This window comes from Ahaetulla prasina, chromosome 5, assembly GCF_028640845.1.
Source record: "Ahaetulla prasina isolate Xishuangbanna chromosome 5, ASM2864084v1, whole genome shotgun sequence".
Taxonomy (NCBI): domain Eukaryota; kingdom Metazoa; phylum Chordata; class Lepidosauria; order Squamata; family Colubridae; genus Ahaetulla; species Ahaetulla prasina.
The window spans coordinates 76542728-76570460 of record NC_080543.1 but is presented as its reverse complement, the minus strand read 5'-3'; the positions used below and the strand labels follow the sequence as shown (position 1 = coordinate 76570460).

Sequence of the window (27733 nt, the reverse complement as noted above, 5' to 3'; positions counted from 1 at the left end):
ATTACAACCAAGAGTTTAGTGACCTGGTACCCCCATGACAGGGTGGTCAGAGGTGACTCTTCTGGACATTTATAAGGATGGTCTAAACGGAGATTTATATGTGCTGTGCCGAGCGCTAGCATCTCCAACTACCTTGTACAGCTGGTATACCCTGGCAGCGGACATGGAAATCGAGTTGGCCAAAGATCACTACCGGACCGACCGTGCTTGGAAGCAAACCCCCGTTCAGTTCCAGAAAGATCCTCCAAAGGGCCCTCCCACGGTTGAGAGTGGGAGGCAGAGATCCACTGCATGCTTCAGATGTGGGAAGGAAGGCCACCGAACGGCCGACTGCCGGGTCAAGCTGGTGCCTAAGACAACCTCCAGTGGCGGAAAAGGAGCAGTGAGACCGGCAACCAAGGCACGAGAACCCGTGAAAAATGGAGCGGACGTCGTCAAAAATGCTCCTCCCACCGAGGAGGAGTGGGGACTCCTATCACTTCCGATGACAGTGAAGCGACTTCCGAATCTGATGAAGACCTTTTGGTGAGTTGGAAACGGGGGGCCCTGACAATCCCGGTTAAACTGCATGTTCCATCCTCGGGAAACAAAGGGGAAATGCTAGCCCTCCTAGACTCCGGGTGTACTAGATGTATCATCAACTAAAAATAAAAACTTTAAGTAGGCCCATAGCCTTTTGTCAATTAGATGGCTCAGTGGCAGGGGGAGGGCCATCCCATTTTGTAACGCAACCAATAGAGATGACTATAGGAGACCATCATGAGACCCAGAACTTTATAGTAATCCCAGGAATGGACCAGCCCTTATTGCTGGGCTTATCCTGGCTCCGAAAGTGGAACCCACGTATAAACTGGAAAACGGGAGTGTTGCGCTTTCGCTCCAGGACACAAAAAGTGGAGGAAAGGGCTACCAAAGAGGAGCCGGCTGTTCCCAATGATTTAATGGAGTCAATGACAGAACGATTGGAGGGGGAGGAGAAGATTCCCAAAGAATACTGGGACCTTTGGGAGGTCTTTAGTGAAAAGGCGTCGGACGTGCTCCCCCCCCATAGGCCTACAGATTGCGCTATTGAAATCCTTCTGGGGGTTAAGCTCCAAAGCCAAAAGCTTACCCCATGACGAGAAAAGAAATGGAAGAATTGCAAAAATTTATAGACAAAAACTTATTTTCATTCAATCCACCAGGCCCCGAGTAGCTGCTCCGGTGATGTTCCGGGAGAAGAAAGATGGGTCTTATCGCCTTATAGTGGACTATAGGAACCTAAACACAGTGTGCATAGAAAATGTGTACCGTATGCCACTTATGAAGGATATGCTGACCCATCTGGCTAAGGGGAAGTTTTCTACCAAATTGTACTTATGTCAGGCCTACTACAGAGTACGCATTAAGGAAGGTGATGAGTGGAAAACTGCTTTCAATTGCCCCCTGGGTTGTTTCCAATTTTGAGTCCTTATTTGGATTACAGGGAGCTCCTGCAGTTTTCATGCAATTAATAAATGATGTGCTCCATGAACATTTGTTTAAAGGGGTTCTGGTTTACCTTGTGACATACTTATCTATACGGAAACCATGGATGAGGAAGTGAAACTAGTACGAGCAGTACTCAAAAAACTGTTGGCTGCTGAGCTATATGCAAAACTGTCTAAATGTGAATTTCATCAGACAAAAATTGACTTTTTGGGATATCGCATCTCGGCTGAGGGACTAGAAATGGACCCTACGAAACTGAAAGCAGTGCTAGAATGGGCACCCCACGCACACGCAAGCAGTTGCAGAGTTTTTTGGGATTTGCGAATTTCTATCGTCAATTCATCCCCTCCTTTGCGAAGATTGCCAGTCTATTGAAAACGCAAGGAAATGAGAAGCCTTAACCGTCCTTACCGTTACAATGGTCAATGGAATGCCAAGCAGCTTTTGAAAAGTTGAAACTGCTATTTGCAGCCGAACCAATCCTCAAACACCCTGACGTGGATGCCCCATTCATTGTTCAAGCAGATGCTAGTGACGTGGCGGTGGGGGCCGTCTTACTTTAAAACAACGCTGAAGGACAGTTACAACCTTGTGCTTATACCTCTCGCAAACTAACCGAAACAGAAAGAAGATGGGCTATTTGGGAGAAGGAAGCATTTGCTGTTCATTGGGCACTCTCAACGTGGAGGCAATTCCTGGAGGGAGCTAAACACCCTTTTGAGGTTTGGATTGATCACAAAAATTTAGAAGCTCTGAAAACACCCAGAAAACTGTCGCCAAAGCAAGCACGGTGGGCTCAATACTTCAACCGTTTTGATTTCTCCTTGCATTACATTCCGGGGTGGAAGAATTTCCTGGCAGATGCTCTCTCTCGATTGCCTCAATACAATAGCACCTGAACGGACGTGGCACGTCCAATACTCCTGGTACAACAACTAGTGGCCCCATTACTCAAACCCAAGCTAAAACGGATCCATCATTGCCTGATGATCTAACAAAGTTACTAAAAGAGGCTTTGGATACAGACAACTGGTTCTTAGCCCATTCACAGGAATGTACAGTCCGCGACGGTTTAGCTTGGGTGGGAGCGAAGCTGTATGTCCCTGCATCGTTAAGGGAAACCATATTACAATGTTGCCATGATGCTAAAACAGCTGGACATTTTGGGTTTGTGAAAACCTTACACCTACTGGAAAGGCAATTCTGGTGGCCAGGACTTAAAAAGGACATTGAATCTTATATAGCCAGTTGTACTGTGTGTACAGCTGCAAAACGACCGCTAGGGAAACCACCAGAATTGTTACAAACGGTGGCTCGCCCAGGGGCTCCATGGAAAGAAATATCAATGGATTTCATTGTGGAATTGCCTGAGAGTAATGGGGGCAATACAGTGATATTGTATTGAGGGTAGTGACGGACTTGTTTTCCAAACTAGTGCACTTCATCCCATGCTTGAAAATACCCTTGGCAAAAACTTTAGCAAAACTGTTTGTACAATATATCAACAGACTACATGGGGTTCCAGAACGTATTATCTCGGACCGAGGGGTTCAATTCACTTCCCAATTCTGGAAAGAGTTTTTACGACTCCTTGGCTCCGCCCAGGGCTTAAGCTTTTCCCACCAACCTCAAACTAATGGGGCTTGTGAACGCTCGAACTCGGTACTTGAACGATATCTCAGATGTTACATTAATTATCAACAAGATAATTGGTCAGACCTTCTGCCGGTTGCCGAGGTTGCTTAGAATAATTCTGTTCATAGTAGCATGGGTTTCACACCGTTCAAAATTGCATTAGGTCAAGACTTTGTCCCTATTCCAGAACTACCCAAAGAAAAACCCATTATTCCTTCACTGGTTAACTGATCGACCAATTACAAAGTACCTGGAACATAACTCACAAAGCAATTGATGATGTGCATCGCTCTCACAAAAAGCATGCTGATAAAAAAACGGGCTCCAGAAAATAAATACCAAGGGGGCGATAAAGTTTATCTGTCCACCAAGTATTTACAAACAACCCAAAAATTGAAGAAACTGGGACCTAAATATATTGGACCTTTCCCCATTGTGAAAATTATCAATCCAGTGACTGTACAACTGGAACTGCCAAAAACATTGAGAATAATTCACCCTGTTTTCCATGTTAGTTTACTGAAACCTGAACACACATCCCCGATTAGAGCCATGCCTACTCCCCCCCCAGTACCAATCCTCATAGAGGGAGAACAACATTTCGAAGTAAAAGAAATCTTAGACACTAGAAAGCATAGAAATAAAATCCAATATCTTGTGGCTTGGAAGCACTTCCCTTTATCCCAAGCTGAATGGGTGAACAAGAAAGACGTTCGCGCTTCCAAAAAGGTAGCACAATTCTATAAAAAATATCCTGATAAACCTTAACTTGTTTTTTATTCTTTTCTAGGACTAACATCCTTGTTGCAGGAGGGCCGAATGTCAGCCTCCACTCACCAATCTTCATTGCTAATTGTGTATTTTATATTTTGGTAGATTGCTTAGTTTGTTACCTTGTCTAGTGCTAAGTAATTCAATGTTCTATGCTGTATTACTGCCTTACATGATAAATGGGGTGAGGGCCCTTTAAGAGCATCGGCTGACAATTAATGGAAAGGAGGAGTAAGGGATTCAAACCAGCATGATGGCTAGAGGCACGGAACCATCAACGAACCCTGCATTCCAGGCATTCCAAGCAGAAGGAGATCATCGGAAGGAGTTTACCACGTGGTCCATGAGGGGATTGGCATTGGCCCAGATCTGCCTGACCTTTGGGGGGAGGAGGGACTAATGAGGGGGAAAGTGTAAGCCATTTCTGTTTCAGTTCTAGCTTTTCTACGATTGAATTCAGATATATTCAGTAAAAGTACTTTTCTTTATTTTCAAATGAAGTCAAGGTGTTTCTTTCCTGAATATTAATCGGAGGCAGTCTGACATCGCTGCTGCCACCCTGGAGGAGAAGAATGTGAGAAATGGGCTTTCTTGCAGCGCCTTCTCTGTCTCTTCTCCTGAGTAGCAGTGGTGCGTCCGGCTCACCGAATCTGGCCTGCTGATCTCAAGCGGCAGCAACAGTGGCTCTGACCCGATCTTCGCCGACAATGCTGTTGGCAAGCACTGGACACGCAGATCCTGCTTCATGGCTGTGCAAACAGTCCGCTAAGAGAAGGCGCGCGTGAGCTAGGGTTTGCAGGAGTGGCCTCCACAAGGACGTTCCATGTGGATGGCAGGTACGTGTGGGGTATATTCCCCCCCTTCACCCCAAGGCCTCGCCTCCTCACCTCGTGCTGTTTGCACGGGAAGCAACGAAAAAGCTGCCATGATTGCTGGAGGCAGCGGTCTGAGTGGCAGCTGATCAATGCTCTGGCACCAGTCCCCCTGCCCCCTGCCATGGGCCAAGGTTTAGGGGCCTTCTGCACCTCAAAAATAATAAGACCCCCCGATAATAAGGCCAAGGCCATATTTTGGGGGGTCAAAAGAAAATAAGACCCTGTTTTATTTTTGGGGAAACATGGTACATAATACTTAACCTATCTATTATTGTAACATTTCTCTTCTTATTTAACTTTATAATACCTTGCTTTCATATTTATTCTCTAACCATTGATAAAATAAATCCCATATATTATAGTAGCCAGATTCTTTGTTTTCTTTAATTGCAAGTGATAATCTGTTCATTTCTGTACATTGTAATATTTTCTTAATCATATTTTCTTCTGTAGGGATCTCTTCACCCTTCCAATTCTGTACAAATATAATTCTTGTTGAATATTACCTGAATAATCAAGTATACAATTTCTTTACCGTAATTCCCTGGTAAAATCGCCAACAGGAATATGCTGCCAGATCATCTTCTCCAACCACATACAAATTCTTCCCCTAGTATTATTTTGTTCTTACACACGTCTACCACATATAATACCGTGTTTTCCAAAAATAAGACCCTGTCTTATATTTTTGAACCCCAAAATAAGGGCTTCGCCTTATTGGGGGGATCTTATTATTTTGGGGGGGCAGGAGGCAGTGAGCGTGGCCACCTCATGGTTACTGCTATGTTGTGCGTAGGTTCTGAAATCTCAGATAATAATCTGCTTGATCCATTTCTAAGGAGATAATTGTCTTCTCTTTGTTTCTGTCTGCCGCTGTCAGTATATAATCAAGCTCTCCCACTCTTTTTTCTGTTAATTTGGCTTTTTCTTCTACCTTTTGCATTGTTTGCTCATTTTTTTCCATAATCCCTTGAACATTTTTAATTCCCCTTCTACTTTCTCCATTCTCATTTAATTTGCCTATTCTTTCCTTCAACTCTTCATGAAGAGCTTGTATCATATTCCTTAATTCTAATTGCATAGCATTGGGGTTTTTTTGTTCTGCCATAGAATCTAATGTTCTTTGACAAGCAGGACTAGAAGTTGCGGAGGATGATCCTGAGGACAATGCTGATGTTGTTTTCTTCATCTTGTAATGTCTTGATCTTTGTAATCCACTAGATACAGCTTATTGTATTTCCAAGCCAATTTATATCCAAGTATAGGCCCGCCAAAAAACAAAAAAAGAGCAGCAAAATGCAAGGAAATGAAAAAAAAAATAGAAAACAGGAGTAGTAACCTAAATGACAAAAAAGAAAAAAGAGAAGCCAAAAAGTTTTGTAATCCAGATCTTAGAGGGTTTTTTTGCTTCTCTTCTTCAGGTTTTTCTTACCTTAATCCAAATTACTGTATTTCTCAGAGTATAAGACGCACCAGACTATAAAACACACTTACCTTTTTTGGTGAGGAAAACAAGAAAAAGAAATCTGCCTCTGCCTCCCAGCAATTTTGCCTCATTGCAGCAAACAGCAAATAGCCTGCTTTACTTTCATTTTTTTTTTCAGCATAGCTTGATTAGGACAAGAAAATTTTTTTGCTCCCAGCAATTTACCTCCTTGCAGCAAGCAGCAGAGGCCCACCCAGCAATAGGCAATAGCAATCATTGCAGCCTGAAAAAAGCTGAGAGTCTGGAGGCCGATCAACTTGTGATAATTAGGCTGTGCTGAAAGTGAAATGGGCTGATTCTTCTTCCTGCAAGTAGTTAAATTGCTGGGAGGCAGAGGGTGGGCGGGGCTATATTCGGCGTATAAGACGCACCCAAATTTTTGCCCCCTTTAAGGGGCAGAAAAGGTGCGTCTTATACTCTGAAAAATATGGTACCTCAGAGAGAGGAAAAATAAAATTTATAATCCAAATCAACCTCCCAGGCCCCAAATTCCAGTTATTCCGAAGGAAAAATTCACAATGTTACCACATGGCAGCAAAAAAATATAAATAGGAACAATAGAGGAACAAATAACAGCCATTTTGAAAAAAAAAAATTATAAGCCTTATTTCAAAGTGCCACTAAAAAAAAAGAAAGGAAGAATTTCCTCTTGGCCTGTTCTGTTATTTTGCCTTTTAAGTTCCAAGAGCTGTACTATTCAGATGAAAAACAACAAAGCTTCCAGTGCTCCACTCTCTGACAATCCAAATAACTTCTTATCAATTTAATTCACAGGCTCACAAGGTCATATCTCATCCTTGCTCTAACAGTTTCCAATTTTCACTATTACCTCTAGCAGGCACTGTTGCTCAGTTCAGTTCAAAGGGAAGACAAAAAAAGTGAAAAAAAGAGAAAAAAGTTTTTTCCCTTTAAAAAAAAGGAGTTCTTATAGTCACTTTTAGCTTGGTTGTTATTCCCCAATTTGAAAATTAAAATATTCACTCTAGTTTTCTGACTTCGCTCTTCAAACAGCTCTTTCTAAGCCAATTCTTAGTTCTTTTGGCTCCTCCTGCCTTCCTCGCCACTGTTCTTCCGGAGGTGGAAGAAAAAGGCCAATTCCATCTCCTTCTTTTAAGCCCCCTCTCTTCTCCTCTGTTCTTTCAAGGGGGTTCTTTACAACAATTTCAAAAAAAGTTTTAAAAGAATACAGATCTCACCCAAACCAATCACACTTTCATCCACCTCCGCGCTCTTGCTGTGACTGCCCCAGCTTCATAGCGATTCACAATGGCCTTCTCAGTTGTTGGCTTAGGGAGCTTTTTCCGGATCAATCAGGGAATTTGCAAATTCCCTGAGATCATTGGAATGTGCTCCCCTTGCTCACTGTCCCTACAAGACAGCTTTGGTCCCTAGAGACCACTTGGCAATGGAGATAGCGATGGCTTCCTCAGGAGCCCCTCGGGAGCATGTTGTCTTGCTGCGATGCTAGCCATGCCCTTTTTCATCTGCTTGAAGATTCTCAATAGCACCTCCTGCCAGAGCTTCTTAAGGTAATGTAAAGAATCTATGAAGGATATATTGCACCTTTTGATCTCGATATTACTTTTATAGTGACTGAAACAGGATAGAATCTTTGTGTGTGTTTGTCTCCCACTCCATTCTCTTATTTAAATGTTGGTAATTTAATTCTGTATCCTTTAAAGCAGGGGTAGTCAATCTTTTTATACCTACCACCCACTTTTGTATCTCTGTTAGTAGTAAAATTTTCTAACCGCCCATCGGTTTCACAGTAATGGTGATTTATAAAGTGTATCATCGTCTGCGTATGCCTCTCACACATCGTGGATTGAGTTGTGGGGGGTGGCACCGGCTACCAGCTCTGCTTGTCTGTTACATTTGGGTGGTGTGGGGGGAGATGCGCGAGCTATTCCGGAACAAGGCTCTTTTGTTTGCAGTCGCACTATAACGCCATTTAATTTCACTTACATAACGTGAATTAAACTTACGTGTGGGCGATACAAATAGCATATTTTTAGAAATTTAAATTGTCATGAGGAATTTTATGAAAACCTAATGAAAATGTTTTTAAATAATGCTATGAAATTTTTTTTAAAAGTCAATTAAATTAAAAAAAAGGAAAGTGCTTCAGTATTTGACAAAACCCCTACCGCCCACCATGAAAGCTGGAACGCCCACTAGTGGGCAGTAGGGACCCGGTTGACTACCACTGCTTTAAAGGAAGGTTCTATATCCTGTCTGACTACTTAGGATGGAATAATGTAAAATACATACTGGAACTGCAGTTGGGATATTTCTTTCAAGTCTTCCCACCCTGATCTGCATAGAGTTAGAATAGTCTAAAACAGTGGTTCCCAACATTTTTTTGGCCATGCCCCACCTAAGCATCACTAAAATCCTTATGCCCCCCTGTAACATATAATTCTTGCTATTCAAAAAAGTGAACTACTCACGCGGAAGAAGCCTAAAATGCCATTAACTTGGTTTAAAGAAGGTTCCAAAGAACATGGCATCCACGAAAGAGAAAAATAAAAAAACGAAAGACAGTAGAAGTACAGAGGAACTTAAATAATAGTATGAAGGGATATGAAAAAGCAGCAGGTAAAGTTTCAAAACATATAATAGAGAACTGAAATGCATAAATATAAATATAAAATAATTTTAATGAAAGCGTTTTCTGTAATATTTTGATCGTATTAATTACTATACATATTAAAATAAAGTTACCTAACAAATTCAAAATACAATTTGAGCTCACCTCAAAATCATACTTACAACGCAATCCTATACATGTCTACTCAGAAGTAAGTACCATTGGGGGACGTGGCCAGCGTCGAGGCGGTACGGCATGGATCCCTGATGCTCTGGGAAAACACCGATATTCCAGTTGATTAGGGGATCCTTAAAGGATCATAGCTGGTATGAACAGGGAAATTGCAAGTTCCCTGGAGTGCCGGCATTAGCCTCTGACCCAGCGGCATGGGAAAACAGCCATTAGGCACTGTCAAAAGCCGGGGTGGCCACACGAAAAACATGAGCAGGAGCGGTAATTGAATGGAGTATTGTTACTGGGTGAGTGATTGCCCAACTCACAGGTAAGAAGGAAATTGTCAGGCGTGCCTCCTTTCAAAACTCAAGAAAGAAAAACCCCAACTCCATTATTTGTAGAGAAAGATATCTTTTACTGAGAATGAACTGATTGCAATGAAGTAAAGCAAGTTCTGAATAATCTTACACATACATGTTCCCACATAAATCCCTCCTCCCTCCAAAGGTCAGTCAGTTGTGTCCAATCCACCTCTCCCTCAGGGGTCACGTGGGGGTCATCTTCAGATGATTTAATTTCTCTGGTGTGCACGAACTGTTGGCTACAATGGTTATCAGCCCGCTTCTTAGATTTTGAATTCATAAGTTTCATTTCTGCATTAGCCCCCCGCCATGGCAGCCGAAGCAGCTAGCCCATAATTAAAGATACATTACCCCTTTCCAATGCCTAGCACTAAAGACAGCAATAAAACAATTAGCTGAGCTATAAAACAATAAAAGCAGCATGCGGAGGCTGACATTTGGCCCTCCTCCAGAAAGGACGTTAGTCCTATTAAGAGAGATTAGTCAAGGTTTATCAGACTATTTCTCATAGAACAATGCCGGTTTCTTTGGGGCCTGAACATCCTCCTTATTCACCCATTCCGCTTGGGACAAAGAAGAATGTTTCCACGCCACCAAGTATTGTACTTTACCCCTTTACAATGGGCTACATTATTATGAAATAGCCTAGAATCTAGAATCTCTTTAACTTCAAAATGTTGTTCCCCTTCAATGAGAATTGGCACTGGAGGAGTAGTAGCTATCGATCTAAGAGGGGATGTGTGTTCAGATTTCAATAAGCTAACATGGAATACAGGGTGAATTCTTCGCAAGGGTTTTGGTAATTGTAATTGTACGGTGACTGGATTTATCACCCGCACAATGGGGAAGGGACCAACTTATCTAGGGCCAAGTTTTTTCGATTTTTGAGTCATTTGCAACTATTTGGTAGATAGAAAAACTTTATCTCCCACTTGGAAATTCTTGGCTGGAGTTCTTTTCCTATCTGCCTGCTTCTTACACGATCAATGTGCTTCATCTAAAGCCTTGCGAGTTATCTTCCAGGTGCTTTGTACCTGTTCTATCCAATCAGCCAGTGATGGAATAGATGGTTTCTCTTCAGGCAGTTCTGTGATTGGAACAAAGTCTTGCTCAGAAGCAACCTTGAAAGGAGTGAATCCAGTGCTGCTATGTATAGAATTATTATAGGCCACCTCAGCAAAAGGTAGCAGGTCCGCCCTGTTATCTTGTTGATAATTAATGTAACACCTCAAATATTATTCCAGAACTGAATTGGATCTCACAAGCCCCATTAGTTTGAGGATGGTGGGCGGAACTTAACCACTGGGCGGAGCCTAGTAGTCGTAAAAACTCCTTCCAGAATTGGGAAGTGAACTGGACCCCATGGTCTGAAATTATGCGTTCAGGGACCCCATGTAGTCTGTAGATGTGTTGGACAAATAGTTTAGCTAAAGCTTTAGCTGAGGGTATTTTTGAACATGGGATGAAATGCATTTGTTTGGAGAATAAGTCAGTTACTACTCAAATTATCGTGTTTCCTCCACTCTCAGGCAATTCCACTATAAAGTCTATAGATATTTCGCTCCATGGGGCTCCAGGGCAGGCAACAGTTTGCAATAGTCCTGGTGGTTTTCCTGGTGGTCTCTTAGCAGCTTGCTATGTAAGATTCAATGTCTTTTTTCAGACCCTGCCACCAGAACTGTCTTTTCAATAGATGTAAGGTTTTTACAAAACCAAAATGTCCAGCCATCTTGGCATCATGGCAACGCTGTAGTATGGTCTCCCTTACGCTAGCAGGGACATATAGTTTAGCCCTCACCCATGCCAGGCCATCGCGGAGGGTACATTCATTTGAATGGGCTAGAAACCACGCATCTGTTTTTAATGCCTCCTTCAACAACCTGGTTAGGTCATCTGGCAAGGACGCATCAATCTTTAGTTGGCCCCGGGTAACTGCTGGGGCTGGAAGCTGTTCATCGGGATAATAGAGCAGACCACATCCATGCGGGCACTGTTATATTGTGGTAAACATGAAAGAGCATCTGCCAGGAAATTCTTTCCTCCTGGAATGTAATGCAAGGAAAAGTTAAAACGGTTAATGTATTGGGCCCATCGGGCTTGTTTTGGTGACAGTTTCCTGGGCGTTTTTAAGTCTTCTAAATTCTTGTGATCAGTCCATACCTCAAACGGGTGTTTAGCTCCTTCCAGAAACTGTCTCCACGTTAGAAGAGCCCAACGAACAGCAAATGCCTCCTCCTCCCATATAGCCAACCTCCTTTCAGTATCCGTCAGTTTCCGAGAGGTATACACACAAGGTTGCAACTTTCCATCAGTGTTTGTTTGGAACAGGACCACCCCCACTGAAACGTCACTGGCATCCGCTTGAACCACAAATGGGGCCTCCATTTGGGATGCTTGAGGACCGGTTCGGCAGCAAACAGCCGTTTCAGTTTTCAAATGCTGCTTGGCATTCTATTGACCATTCTAGCGGTAGGGACGGTTTAGGCTTCCCATCCCCTTTCATTTTCAAGAGATTTGTGATTGGTAGGGCAATGTTTGCAAATGAAGGAATGAACTGGTGATAAAAATTGGCAAACCAAACTCTGCAACTGTTTGCGAATACACGGGGGTGCCCATTCCAACACTGTGTGGACCTTCCCTGGATCCATCTCCAGCCATTTCGGAGATATACGGTATCCCAAGAAGTCAATTTTTGGTTTGATGAAATTCGCATTTAGACAGCTTCGCATATAGTTCTGCAGCCAACAGTTTTTTGAGAACCGCTCTCACTAGTTTTACATGTTCATCCAGGGTCTCCGTGTAGATAAAGATGTCGTTAGGATAAACCAGGACCCCGTTGAACAGGTGCTCATGGAGTACTTCATTTATCAATTGCATGAACACCGCAGGGGATCCTTGTAATCCAAATGGGAACACCCGAAATTGGAAACAGCCCAGGGGACAATTGAAAGCAGTTTTCCACTTGTCTCTTTCCTTAATGCGCACTCTATAGTAAGCCTCTCGCAAGTCCAGTTTGATGAAAAATTTCCCCTTTGACAAATAGACCAACATATCCTTCATATAAATGGCATAGGATACATGTTTTCTACAAACAGTGTTCAGATTTCTGTAATCAACCACTCGGTGAAAGGATCCATCTTTCTTTTCCCGGAACATCACTGGAGCAGCTACTCGTGGCCTAGCTAGTTGAATAAATCCTCATTCCAGTTTTTTATCAATAAAGTTCCGTAACTCCCCCAATTCTTTCTGCGTCATGGGGTAGGATTTTGGTTTAGGAAACTTTACCCGCCCCCCCGGAAGAATTTCAATGCTACAGTCTGTGGGCCTATGAGGGGGCAACACGTCAGAGGCTTTCTCACTAAATACCTCCTGAAGGTCCCAGTATTCCTTGGGAATGTTTTCCTCCCCATCCATATGTTCTATTACTGTCGCCAGTACTTCGGTTGGTACAGCTTCCTCTCTTTTGGCAGCTCCCTTCTCTACCCTGTGTGGTTTGGAGCGAAACCGTAATACACCCGTTCTCTAGTTTATTCACGCGTTTAAAAGACCGGAGGTCGGGGAGTTGGCGCAGCCCCAGAGGCAGCTCGTTCCATAGGGCTGGAGCCCCCACAGAAAAGGCCCTCCCCCTGGGGGCTGCCAGTCGACATTGTTTGACTGACGGCACCCTGAGGAGACCCTACCTATGGGAGCGCACAGGTCGATGGGAGGCTATAGGTGGCAGTAGGCGGTCCCGAAGATAGCCCTGTCCTGTGCCATGGAGTGCTTTAAAGGTGATGACCAGTACCTTGAATTACACCCGGAAGACCACCGGCAATCAGTGCAGGCTGCGCAGGAGCGGTGTTATATGGGAGCATCGCGGTGCCCCTTCTATTACCCGCACAGCCACATTCTGGACCAGTTGGAGCCTCCTGGTGCTCTTCAAGGGGAGCCCCATGTAAAGAGCATTGCAGTAGTCCAGGCGGGAACTGACGAGGGCATGAGTGACCGTGCACAGGAAATCCCGGTCGAGAAAGGGACGCAACTGGCGAATCAGGCGGACCTGATAAAAAGCTCCCCTGGCGATGGCTGTCAAATGTTCTAAGGACAGCCGATCGTCCAGGAGAACGCCTAAGTTACGAACCCTCTCCCGGGGGCCAATGATTTGCCCCTAACAGTCAGCGATGGTGTAAGCTGGCTGTACCGGGATGCCGGCATCCACAGCCACTCAGTCTTGGATGGGTTGAGCTGAAGCTTGTTCTTCCCCATCCAGACCGCACGGCTTCCAGACACTGGGACATCACATCGACGGCTTCATTGGGGTGGTTAGGGGTGGAAATGTACAGCTGAGTGTCATCAGCGTACAGATGGTATTCCACCCCAAAACCACGGATAATCTCACCCAGTGGCTTCATATAGATGTTGAAAAGGAGAGGCGAGAGAACCGACCTCTGTGGCACCCCACAAATGAGGAGCCTAGAGGTCGATCTCTGCCCCCCTGCCAACACCGTCTGCGATCGGTCAGAGAGATGGGAGGAGAACCACCGAAAAACGGTGCCCCCCACTCCCAAACCCCCCAACCGCCGCAGCAGGATACCATAGTCGATGGTATCAAAAGCCGCTGAGAGATCTAACAGGACCAGGACAGAGGAACAACCCCTGTCCCGAGACCTCCAGAGATCATCCACCAATACGACCAAAGTCGGACTGGAATGGGTCCAGATAGATGGTTTCATCCAGGTACCGAGGAAGCTGACATGCCACCACACTCTCAACAACCTTCACCACAAAGCGAAGGTTGGAGACAGGACGATAATTTGCCATAATAGCCGGGTCCAGGGAGGGCTTCTTAAGGAGGGGCCTCACCACCGCCTCTTTCAAGGCAGTAGGAAAGACGCCCTCCATTAAAGAGGCATTGACAATTCCCAGGAGCCAGCCTTGCGTAACCTCCTGTGTGGCCAATACCAACCAGGAGGGACACGGGTTCAATAAACATGTGGTGGCATTCAGCCTCCTCAGTATCCTGTCCATGTTGTCGGGAGTCACAGAATCAAACTCTCCCCAGATAACATTCTCAAGAACAACCTGTCATCCCACCTGGATCCACCCAATCCGCGTCCAGACCATCCCGGATCCGAGCGATTTTATCAGACGGATACTGACCAAAGTCCTCAGCACGATCCTGCAAGGGTCCTCCCGAGTTCCCTGTTCAAGTAGGGAGCGGGTCACCCTAAACAAGGCGGCTGGGCGATTATCTGTCGATGCAATAAGAGCTGAAAAATAATTATGTTTTGCCGCTCTTATCGCCACTAAGTAGGTCTGAATAAAAGACCTTACCTGTGTTCGATTGGATTCGGAGCGGCTGGACCTCCAGATACTCTCTAGGCATTTTTTCTGGCGCTTCATCCCTCTCAGCTCCTCAGAAAACCAAGGAGCTGATCGAGATCGGCGCCGGGTCAGAGGCCGCAAAGGCATGACCCGGTCTAAAGCCCCCGTCGCCGCCCGTTCCCAGGCGGTGACTAGTTCTTCGGCCAAGCCATGGGCTAGGTCCTCAGGGAACGGCACAAGCTCTGTCAGAAACCTTTCTGGGTCCATCAGGCGCCTGGGACGGAACCAGCGAACCGGTTCCGTCTCCCTGCGGTGAGGGTTGGCGGTTCGAAATTCAGGTCGGAGGAGTGAATGATCTGACCATGACAGGGGTTCAATAGTTAAATCCCCCATTTCCAGATCATTCAGCCACTTTCCTGAGACAAAAATCAAGTCCAGCGTGCTTCCCCCGATGTGAGTGGGACCATTCATTATCTGGGTCCGGTCCAAGGCTGTCATGGAGGCCAAGAACTCCCGAGCCGTCGTCGAGGTCTCGCCTGCAGACGGCAGGTTGAAATCCCCCATAACCATCAGTCTGGGGGTATCAACCACCATCCCGGCTATCACATCCAGCAGCTCGGGCAGGGCTGCTGTCACACAGCAAGGAGCCAGGTACGTAACCAGCAAGCCCACCTGCAGCCCCAGGCCCCACTTCACACGGAGAGACTCACATCCGGCTATCTGCGGGACAGTGACCTCCCTCGGTTCAAGACCTTCGTTGATAATAACCCCCACCCCCCACCCCTACCCTGGGCCCTTGGCTGATGAAATGCACGGAAACCTGGCGGGCACATCTCAACAAGGGGAACCCCCCCTCTGAGCCCAACCAGGTCTCCGTAATGCCCATCAGGTCCGCACCCCCCTCCTGTATAAGATCACATATGAGGGGGGCTTTATTTAATACGGACCTGGCATTGCACAACATCAGCCGAAGGTCCAGGTCCTGAGGACTCCGGCCAACTGGGGGACGGGTAAAGCCAGGGGGACCGGAGCGCAGGATCGCTCGTAAACAGCGAGCGCGCACTCCCCGAACATGATGTGGGGCCCCGCTTCCGCCATATCTGCCCCTCCCAGACACCGTGCTGATGGAAAAGCCTGTAAATGGTTGAGAGCTTGCCTCCACCTTCTCCTCCGGACTTATAGTCTCCAAGCCGCGAGCTCTAGCAGGGTCTAGCTTCGCCCGTGATGGGTTACCCCCCCGACCCATCTCCCTCCTACCCCTTAAAAACCCCTTAAAAATGATTCTAAAAAATTTCTAAGCTCCTTTTTGGCTGCATGCCACCTCTCGGGATTCCAAAATCCGTCATCAAGGTAGGCCCTCGATAGATTGGAGGGCCAAATCTGAGAGAGGGGGGAATCTCTCAGAGCAAGGAGCTGCACAGATGAATACATCAGAGCTTGAAAAGATGGCAAATGGTCCAGTCCCAGTCAGTCCAGATGGCAACGATGGTCTTTCCTTCGCCGGGAAAAAACTTAGGTGGCAGGAATGTTAAAGGTCAGCAGATGGAAAATGACCTGTGATGGCCATCATTTCTGTGGCCATCGTCGAATCCAGCCATCTAAGTCTCCAAGGGCCCCTAAAGGGGAGCCTCCGCCACCTACGATGAAAATAACGGCTTTGGCTCCCCCAAGGTCCCAGAAGGGGGGTCCTTGGGAACATCGTGGGGTCTTGTGGAAGGAGGCGATGCCACCGCCACCGCTGCCATCGCCAAATGCCGCCGTCGGCGTTGCCACCATCCCCATTCGACATATCCCACGAGTCACATCTCACCACAACACTCTTCGCGGCTGCAGAATGGACCGTGGACTTCCAGGGCTCCATGGGGCCGCTACTCCATCACAAAACCCAGCTTGGCCACCATTCGCCCCAAGTCCTAAATAAAGCCAGCCGCTCTCCTCCAAGCTGGCCAGATGAAACATTGATGGTAAATCCAATTTGGGCCAGGCACCAGGCACCAAAGAAGCCAGAAGGCGGGCCCCCCCGGCCCGATCCAGCCAAGGGAAGGCTAATGCCGCCGCCGCTGCCGGAAATCCATTGCCGCCGCTGCCGCTACCATCCGAGGCTGGGGGGGCAGAAAGAGGGCCAGCACTTGCCTTAAACCCACTCCTCCAGCAGGCTGGGCCCTCCAGTTGTCTCCTCCGACTCCTCTGGCTCCTCCAACATCGCCTGGTGAGAAGCTTCGGCTGCCCCAGCCCGGGCCAGCCAGGGAAAGGCCGCCGCGCTGCCAGAAGTCCGTGCCGCGGCCACACCGTGGCCACGGCCATGGCCATCCTGGGTTGAAAACAACGCTGGGAACAATGCTGGAGCCGCCGTTTACCCTGGACCCGCAAATTGAGGCCAGCCTCATATCAGTCGCTTGGTAAGGTGTTCCCCCGGCAGGGTCTGGAAACCTCTCCTGGTCCATCAGGCGCCTGGGACGGAACCAACGAATTGGCCCAGTCTCTCTGCGGTGTGGGTTGGCAGTTCGAAAGTCGAGTCGAAGGAGCGAATGATCTGACCATGACAGGGGTTTGATGACTAAATCCCCTAATTCTAGATCAGTCAACCACTGTCCAGAGACAAAAATCAGATCCAGAGTGTTTCCCCCGATGTGAGTGGGACCATTAACTAACTGGGTCCGGTCCAAGGCTGTCATGGAGGCCAAGAACTCCCGAGCCGTCGTCGAGGTCTCGCCTGCAGACGGCAGGTTGAAATCCCCCATAACCATCAGTCTGGGGGTATCAACCACCATCCCGGCTATCACATCCAGCAGCTCGGGCAGGGCTGCTGTCACACAGCAAGGAGCCAGGTACGTAATCAGCAAGCCCACCTGCATCCCCTAACCCCACTTCACAAAGAGGGACTCACATCTGGTTATCTGTGGTACAGTGACCTCCCTCGGTTCCAGACCTTCATTAATAATAACTGCCACCCCCCCACCTCTACCCTAGGCTCTCGGCTGATGAAATGCACAGAAGCCCGGTGGGCACATTTCAATAAGGGGTGCCCCCCCTTCCGTGCCCAACCAGGTCTCCGAAATGTCCATCAGATTCACACCCCATCTTGTATAAGATCGAAAATAAGGGGGGCTTTATTTACTACGGACCTGGCATTACATAACATCAGCCGAAGGTCCAGGCTCTGGGGATTCAAGCCACTCAGGAACGAGAAAAGTCAGGGGGACCGGAGTGTGTGATCGCTCGCAAACACCGAGCTCGCACTCCCCGAACATGATATGGGGCCCCGCTTCCACCGTATCTGCCCCTCCCATTCACCGTGCAGATGGAATAATCCTCATAGAGTCGAGCTCCAGCCTCCTCCTTTGCCCCCGAACCTTTTTGTGGATTAACAAGTGACATTTTGTTGCCGGGGGAATTGTGAATTGGAGAGAGACATCTGGTGGAAAGAAAGCATCGCATTACTTAAACTACTCTGGGAAACGACTGGAGGAGTGTTTGTTTAAACAGCTGCAGTACGACTTCAAAAATGGAGTGGAAAGAACAAAGATTTAAATTGGAATGGTTTAAATGGACATTTGAACTGGACATTATTTGGAAATAAAAAAGACATTATATGGACTTGAATCAAACGATACATAAGTTAAAATAATAAATTTAAAAATCCTTTCTCCTTAAATTGAGAACATGGAGAGTTGGGAGGATGAGTATGAGGAACTAAGGGAAATGCTTCAAATGGTGCAAGAATCGTTTAAGGGAAATAAAGAAGCAGAGGAGTGGTTAAAATGTAAAAAAAAAGAGATGAAGAAATTATGAGGGAGAAGCAAGAGGAGCAAGAATACAATGTTGAAAAGGAAATAATTGAAGATAAAAACATAGATGATTACACTGGGATTGACAGTGATAGAATAAAAATAGATAGGGGGGCAGTATCTCTCAAAAAAGAAAAGAAAAGGAGGAAATGTGGAAAGATTAAGGGGGGATATCAAAAGAGTAAAAATTAGAGAAAGGAGGTGGAAAGGAAGATACAAGAAAGAGAAAAAGAAGAAGATAAGAGAATGGGAGAAAGGGAGGAAAACATTAAGAAATGGAATTTTGGAGAGACCAAAAAAAAGAAATGGATAAAAGGGGAAGAAAAATGAATAGCAGAAAGAAATTAAAATAGTTGTAGAAATTTTATGTAAGAAGCAAATTAGAAGGACTTCCGCTTGGCGCCACCTTTCTCGCTGGGTGCTAATTTATGGCACTCCGCACTGGATATGGTAAAAACCGGTGAAAACAGCAACAAACAGCTGTTCCCGGCTTCAATTTCCCTCTCTGGTTGAAAGAGAGAGAAAGAGCAGGGGGGGAGAGTGGTAGATTCCCCTAGGGGCTTTGTTTTTGTTATGCAAAGTCCCGAAAGGTTGAATCCCATTGAATCCTCCTTTAATCTCCAGTATTCAGTGCGCTTCTGCAAAAGCAAGAAAAGAGGAAGGTGTCCACTTCTGCTAACAATTGATTTCTTTTTGTGGATTTCTATAAGCAGACGGAAGAAGGATGAGTGAACAATTATTGGTTTGCAAGTATTTTTGACTTTCTGACTTCCACCTTCTTTAAAAAGAGAAAATTTTCCCCCCTTCCTTTAATTGTTTAAAATGGCGTTTGAGAGCAACTGAAAGTAGAGCGATAAAGGGAAGGGAAAGGAAAGGAGCCTTGCTGCGAAATTGAAACTGAATGGAGATTTTATCTTATTGTGTTGGACTGTGGATTGTTGGATTATATTATGTTGTTTAAGTATTTCATAAGGGGATTCTCAGCAAGAACTTTGCCATGAAGGTTCTTTTAGAAGAATGGATTCGTGACTTTATACAGGATTACACAGAAAGAATGTATTTAATTATTCAAAAATACGAATTGATAAAAATTGGGGACGTTTTGGATGAGAGCTTGGAGGAAATTAACCAGTGTAATCAGGACTTGGAAAATGGAATGGAGGAGATACAAACAAAAGTGGATAAATATGAAGATATGATCGTGAATAAACAAGTTGATGTAAAGAAGTTTTCTTTAAATAGTTTGGTTGAAATGCCTGAATTTGTGCTACAGGAGGCTGTCTCCCGAACCGAAAAAACTCATAGGGTTAATGCTTTCCAAGAGTTTTCTTTTTGGACTGATGAAATATACAGCAGTAATTTGTGGATTCTTGGACATAAGGAACTACTAGGAAATATTGTGATTGACTTTTCAAAAGGAGTAATGAAGGAAAGACAGAGATTAATGCATCAAAAAAAATGGCAAGAGACAAAAGTATTATCCTTGAAACAAGGTTGTTTTGAAATATTAACAGACAAAAATATTAGTGTCCCTGAAAGACAATATGTGAGGAAGATCTGGAAGAAATGGGTTGATTATATGTTTTATATCTATCATAAAAGACTAGATATTTGGATTTATACTGGATTTTGACGAGGAAGGACTAAAGTTGAATAGATATTGTAATTTTCTGTATTGAAATTTTATAATGTGTTGTACTGAATTTTAAATAGAATATTCTCAAAAGATCTTATGTAAGAAAGACCTGGGGGAAAAATTATATGGTTATAGAAGCTATAAGGGAGATATTCTCTGAATGGGATTGGATTTTTATGCTTTAGCTGGTTTTAAATACTTTAGGATTAATTTGTTCTATTGCTTTACATATCTTATTACTGTTAATTGTTAATTTTTTTTGAAGGATTTTGGTTATGTTAGGAGGAAGTCAGAGCTAGAGAGGGAAAATTGGTATAATAGTTTTGGGGAAAAATTTTCTTAGCATATGTTTGTTTTATTTTTTATTTTTTTATTTTTTATTGAAAGAGTTTTAAAAAACAAAAACATTTTTCCCCCTTTTTTCCCCCTCCCTCCCAAAAAAAACCCCAAAAAAAACCCCCTTCCCCCCTCCCCCCCCCGGCTTCCCGTGTCAATCACAAGGTATTGTTATACATAAACCAAGCATAGAATAAAATTTTCCCTTCCAATCCAAATAACCACATCCAAAGCTTTTCATCTCCCAACCCCCTCCCCATTACATAAAATAACTTTCTAATTATTCAAAGGCAATCTGATATTTCTTAATCTGATATCTGTTTTGTAGATAATCCATTTTTTCCATTCAATTAAATATTTTTCCTGCGTATTGTCTTTTAAAAACGCTGAGATTTTAGCCATCTCAGCCAAATTAATAACTTTCAATATCCATTCTTCTATTGTAGGTATCTCTTCTTTCTTCCAGTATTGTCCAATCAACAGTCTTGCTGCTGTTATTAAATTCAGAATCAATTTAGTCTCAATCCCTGTACAATCCGTTATAATTCCCAAAAGGAAAAATTGTGGCAGGAACTTTATCTTCTTCTTCAGTACATTTTGAATAATCCACCAAATTCTTATCCAAAAGACCTTAATTTTCTTGCAAGTCCACCAAATATGAAAATATGTAGCATCATCACAATCACACCTCCAACATTTCGCTTGGATATTAGGATACATACATGATAATTTTTGGGATCTATGCCATCTATAAAACATCTTATAAAAATTTTCCTTAAATTCTGTGCTTGTGTAAACTTAACATTTCTAACCCAAATTTTCTCCCATGTTTCCAACATTATTGGTTCCTGAATATTCTGTGCCCATTTTATCATACAATCCTTTACCAAATCCTTTCCGAATCTATTTCAAGCAACACATTATACAATCTCTTTATATGCTCCTGGGTCTGATTTCTAATTTGCTTCATTAAATTTTCCTCCCTTTGCATTATACCAATTTTTTGATCTTCTTTCCATCTAGCACTTATTTGCCCATATTGAAACCAAGTATAATTCCTCCCTTCTTCATTTAATACCTGTAATGATTTTAATTGCAATCTACCTCCTTCAACATACAAAAGTTCTTTATAAGTAATCATTTCCTGTTTCTGTTCTATATTTATATTCTCTATTGCATACCTAGGGCTCGCCCATATAGGAATCTTGTATTCTAATTTATAGGAATATTTTTTCCAGACCCGCAAAAGAGCACTTCTCAACACATGATTCTTAAAAGCCCTATCCACTTTTTTTTCATAAAATAAGTACGCATGCCATCCATATAACAAGTCATAACCTTCTATGAATTCAAGCCATTAACATTCCATGACAAGATTCTATTTGCCATTACTGGCCACCTGAAGCTTTGAAGCAGACAACGGAAGCTCCTCCTCCGGTATCTTCCGTCTAGCTCCTCCCACAGCTTCCATACTGGGATCCTGACTTTTACTTTGAGACTGTTGCTCTTCTTTACGCTTAAGGGCTCCTCTTGTCACCCTTTGCTCTTGTGGTTCCTCTAATACTGGCAGCAATAAAGACTCTTGGATCACCACGCCTTCTTGAGTCTCTTGAAGTTTTTCTATCACTTCTATTTCGACTTTCAAAACTGTAGAAAGAAAATCCTTTGCCTTTAAAACAGTGTCAATTCTATATCTCCTTCCTTGATAGAATACTGTCAGTCCAACTGGCACCTCCCATCTGAATTGAATCTGATGTTTTTTAAGTTCTTGTGTAAAAATAGCAAATTCCTTCCTGTCTCTTAACATCTTTGAAGAAATCTCTTTCAACACCTTCAACTCCTGTTCTCCAATTTTTAAAGTTGTCTGATATGAAACTTGCAGAATCTGATTTCTCATAGTCCTTTTCACAAAATAAACCACAATGTCCCGAGGAAGCTTTCTCTGTCTTGCAATCCAGGAATTAACTCTATATATTTTATCAATTTGGTAAGCTACCTCTTGGGGTTCCACTTCAATAAATTCAGCCAATGCTTCAGATATAATTTTTCTTAAGTCTTCTCCTCGCTCTTCTTGCATACCACGAATTCTAAGAGCTCCTTCCATAAGTTTATATTGTAATATCACAACCTGATCTTCATTTTGATCCACTTTTTTCTGAACACCTTTCATTTTGTCTTCTAAATGCTTATTTGACTGAGAGATCTGTTCCATTTCCACTTCCAATCCCTCAATTTTTTTACTCAGTCCTTGAACTGCCATGAGAATATCTTCTCTTATTTTTGCATTAAAATTCTCCATCATCTCTTTTTGCCTATCTTCAGAAAGTTTTAATTGTTCTTTCAATATTTCCTCAAGACTTGGTTCAGATCCCCTTCTTCCAGAAGGCTTTAAAGGTTTAGCTGCCATTCTGTCTTCAAAAAAATCAGGAATTCAAACTTAATAACTCTCCTTCCCTCCTTTCAGTATAAAAAAACTCCGTTTGTAACAATCCACAAATAACGTTGCTTCATCGTACTAAAATTTTTTACTTTCACTTTCAGACGCCATTTTAAAAGTCAATTAATCAAAGACAAAGAAAGGTTTCAAGTTTCAAAAAGGGAGTCGGTACTTGCCGTGCTGATTCTTCATCAAAGATCGAACGCTTGTGAAATTCCCGTCTGCTTAAAAAAATCAATCAATTTAATAAGTCCTTTAGAGCAGAAGCGACATTCCCACTCCTTTTTCCTGATAAAAACAGGAGCGTGCTGAAGTTGGAGGGAGTGGAATTCGGTGGGGTCATAAATCCAGGAAAATTCGCTCTTGAGAGCAAACCCCCTGTCAGACCTGTCACTCTTCCACAACTCTGATAACCTCTTTCACCCAGAGATTATGCTAAGCTCAGTGAACAGTGATTTTTTTTCTGTTTCACTGAGTTTTACAATCTTCTAACACGGAGTGCTCTGTTAGAGCACCCAGCAGGAGGGTGACGTCACTGGAGCCTTCCCTGTTTGTTTTATTTTTAACTATACCTTGTGCTTATTCCAGGAAGTCAGGGGGGAGGGGGGAGGGGATTAGTGAAGGGAGGGTGGTTGGGGGGACAGGGGAAAAAAATTTTTTTTGTAAAACTTTTTGAATAAAAAAAAAGAAGCAAATTAGAAGAAATATATAGATTATTGTAAGAGGGAAGTAAGAAAGGATGAAATGAAGTGTATGTAAGAAGCAAAAAAGAAAAAATATACTGTTTAATGTAAAATGGAGAAGTAGATGAAATGTGAAAGATACAGTGGGTTATATATTTTATTGTCTGAGGATGCATAGAATTGGAGAGAATTATAGTAGATGGCAAAGAAATACATGTTATACAGTCAGGTCCAGAAATATTGGGACATCGACACAATTCTAACACCACCACAATGGAGTTGGAATGAAACAAACACAATGTGCTTTAACTGCAGACTGTCAGCTTTAATTTGAGGGTATGTACATCCAACTCAGGTGAACGGTGTAGGACTGACAGCAGTTTGCATATGTGCCTCCCACTTGTTAAGGGACCAAAGGTAACGGGACAGAATAATAATCATAAATCAAACTTTCCCTTCTTAATACTTGGTTGCAAATCCTTTGCAGTCAATCACAGCCTGAAGTCTGGAACGCATAGACATCACCAGATGCTGGGTTTCATCCCTGGTGATGCTCTGCCAGGCCTCTACTGCAACTGTCTTCAGTTCCTGCTTGTTCTTGGGGCATTTTCCCTTCAGTTTTGTCTTCAGCAAGTGAAATGCATACTCAATGGGATTCAGGTCAGATGATTGACTTGGCCATTGCATAACATTCCACTTCTGTCCCTTCAGAAATTCTTTGGTTGCTTTTGCAGTATGCTTTGGGTCTTTGTCCATCTGCACTGTGAAGCACTGTCCAATGAGTTCTGCACCATTTGGCTGAATGTGAGCAGATAATATTGCCCGAAACACTTCAGAATTCATCCTGCTGCTTTTGTCAGCAGTCACATCATCAATAAATACAAGAGAACCAGTTCCATTGGCAACCATACATGCCCACGCCATGACACTACCACCACCATGCTTCACTGGTATGCTTAGGATCAGGTGGTATGCTTAGGATCATGAGCAGTTCCTTTCCTTCTCCATACTCTTCTCTTCCCATCACTCTGGTACAAGTTGATCTTGGTCTCATCTGTCCATGGGATCTTGTTCCAGAACTGTGAAGGCTTTGTTAGATGTTGTTTGGCAAACTCTAATCTGGCCTTCCTGTTTTTGAGGCTTGCCAATGGTTTACATCTTGTGTTGAACCCTATGTATTCAGTCTGGTGAAGTCTTCTCTTGACTGTTGACTTTGACACACATACACCTACCTCCTGGAGAGTGTTCTTGATCTGGCCAACTGTTGTGAAGGGTGTTTTCTTCACCAGGGAAAGAATTCTTCGGTCATCCACCACAGTTGTTTTCTGTGGTCTCCCGGGTCTTTTGGTGTTGCTGAGCTCTCCGGTGTATTCTTTCTTTTTAAGAATGTTCCAAACAGTTGTTTTGGCCATGCCTAATGTTCTTGCTATCTCTCTGATGGGTTTGTTTTGTTTCTTCAGCCTAATGATGGCTTGCTTCACTGATAGTGACAGCTCTTTGGATCTCATCTTGAGAGTTGACAGCAACAGATTCCAAATGCAAATAGTACACTTAACATGACGTCTGGGCCTTTTATCTGCACATTGTAATTGGGGTAATGAGGGAATATCACACACCTGGCCATGGAACAGCTGAGAAGCCAATTGTCCGATTACCTTTGGTCCCTTAACAAGTGGGAGGCACATATGCAAACTGCTGTCAGTCCTACACCGTTCACCTGAGTTGGATGTACATACTCTCAAATTAAAGCTGACAGTCTGCAGTTAAAGCACATTGTGTTTGTTTCATTCCAACTCCATTGTGGTGGTGTATAGAGCCAAAGATGTTAGAATTGTGTCGATGTCCCAATATTTCTGGACCTGACTGTATATTGAAAAGAACAAAGAAATTGATTGAAATTAATTTCAATTAATAAAACTGAAAAGAAATAAAAAAGGAAGAAGTATACTGTTTAAGAAAAATAGTCCAGCAGATGAAATGTGAAAGATAGAATGGTTTATAGATGAACACAATTGAAAGTGAAATGTAAAATTGAATCAAATTGAAATGTTAGTAAATGATGTATCCTAATGAAAAAGAAAAATAATTATTGAACTGGGAATAAGAATTTAAAGAAAACAAGAGGTGGAAGTTTGAATTAACTAAAAGGTTGTAAGGTAAAAATGGAATAAGTTGAAAGACAATGTTAATAATTAAAACATATGAGGGGAATTCTGAGAAATATACTTAATAAATAGGAAAATTGAGATTGTCTGGACACCACAGTGAAAAATATTGAAATGAAAATGAATACAGCAATGGAATGAGATAAGGAGGAGGAGAGAGAGGGAAGAAAGGGAGAAGGAGAGAGAGGAAAAGAAGATATGGAAGAGGGGAGGAAGGAAGGGAGGGGAAATAAGAGTAGGAGAGAAGGTTAGATAGGAAGAATGGAAGAGGGAGAGAAAGGAAGGGGAAGTAGAGAAGGAATAGGAGAGGAGAGAAGAAAGTAGGAAGGATAAAAGAAGGGAGGGAGAGGAATGAGAAAGAGAAGAATGACTGCTGTAAAAACGAAAAAGATGAAATGGAAGAAAGACAACCCCGAACATTGAATATATCAGGATAAAAATTGAATTAGTTAAAAAACAATAACAATAAAAAACAATAACAATAATATTCATATATTAGTAAAAATGGACAAATTAGAACTTGAGGGCGAAAGAAGATGTGGTTTATATAAATGAGCATAGAAATATTAAGACATTATGAAATATATGGAAAAAATATTTAGATATGTGAAATAGTATAAGATATGATATGGCCAATACTCTGTTCATAAAATATGTGGGTGTGTTTGTGGGGGGGGGAATCAATAAAAAATTGATTAAAAAAAGAAGTAAGTACCATTGTCTTCAATGGGGTTTATGGGGAAAATTATGTAGGATTGCAGCTTTAGTCTACTTAAGTTAGTGAGATACTTGTGTTTGATGCCTGCTACAAAAGAGATTTTATATTAGGCTCCAGTTTAGTCAGCGTCATTCTCAAGTCTCCTCGTTCAGGGATATCCAATCAATTTCTTCAGTAGCAAATCATTTACAGCACTAAAGCCACATTTATCTAAATATGAAGATGGGAAAGGTAACAGCAGTTTTCTTGCAAGTAGGTTGAATTTGGGTATTCAACCACCCAGCAGGAAAGCCCACCGGAAAGAGTGACTCTGCCAGTCCCATAATCCTTAGTGGGAACACATCTGATTGATTGACAGTTGCTCCCTCTTCCCCCAGCTGGAATATCTTTTTCAGACCAGGCCCTAGGACAGTGATGGCTAACCTTTTTGCTGCTGTGTGCCAAAAGGGGGGAACGCGGGGGGGCGCATATGTGCGTGACCACACCCATAATGCAATGTCCCCTGCGTGCCCCGTGCTTTGGCATATGCACATGTGACCCCCACCCCCCACACATGCACACGTGATCCCCGCTCCCACTGTGCATGCGCACCGTACTCCTGCCACCCTTTTTGGGCCTGGCAAGCCTCCCTGAAGCCTCCTGGGACCAAAAAAGAGTGCCAAGGGAGTGCACTCGCTTCCCGGCTGGCACGTCTCTTTTTTTTTTTTTTTTTGAAAAATTTTATTTATTTTTAAACATAAAATAAAAAAACCTCATCAAATCAATTCCATTAGAACGTGCTGTAAGGGTGTTAACATACCTTCCTGTGCATTCACAAAATAATCATCTCTTCCATACATATATCTTATACTCATTTTTCCTAACATATCTTTCCATTTAATCAATTATAGAATAAATCCCATATTTTATAATATTGTTTATCTTCTTGTTCTCTAATTTCAAATGTTAATTTACTCATCTCTGCACATTCCAACATTTTTCTAATTATTTCATCTTGCAAAGGTAACTTTTCATTTTTCCAATTTTTTGCAAATACAATCCTAGCTGCTGTAGTAATATTCACAATTAAATGTTTTATATCTCTAGTATATTTCTCCGGTATAATTCCCAAAAGAAAGATTTCTGGCTTAAAGTCAATATGCTTTTTAATCATTTTCTCCAACCACATGTGTATTTTAGTCCAATATCTTTTAGCTTCAATGCATGTCCACCACATGTGGTAATATGATCCAGGTATCTGATGACATTTCCAACATTTTTCAGATTTGTCCTTAGACATTCTAGTAATTCTTGGGGGTAGATG

The 27733-nt window shown here is 43.2% G+C and overlaps 1 protein-coding gene across 13 annotated transcripts in view; it reads left to right on the top strand.

The window, feature by feature from the left end:
• Nucleotides 1-27733, top strand: part of KLHL15 (kelch like family member 15) — a 159011-nt gene that overhangs the window by 68579 nt on the left and 62699 nt on the right. For 3 of the 13 annotated variants that reach the window (XR_009155277.1, XR_009155276.1, XR_009155278.1), the window contains exon 3: nt 3896-10396. The exons of 8 other annotated variants lie outside the window; for them this stretch is intronic. The gene's annotated coding sequence lies outside the window, so the exon portion shown is untranslated. Of the gene's footprint in view, nt 1-3895; nt 10682-27733 lie in introns of those variants that run through there. 2 more of the 13 variants (XR_009155279.1, XR_009155275.1) reach the window with 1 other exon arrangement.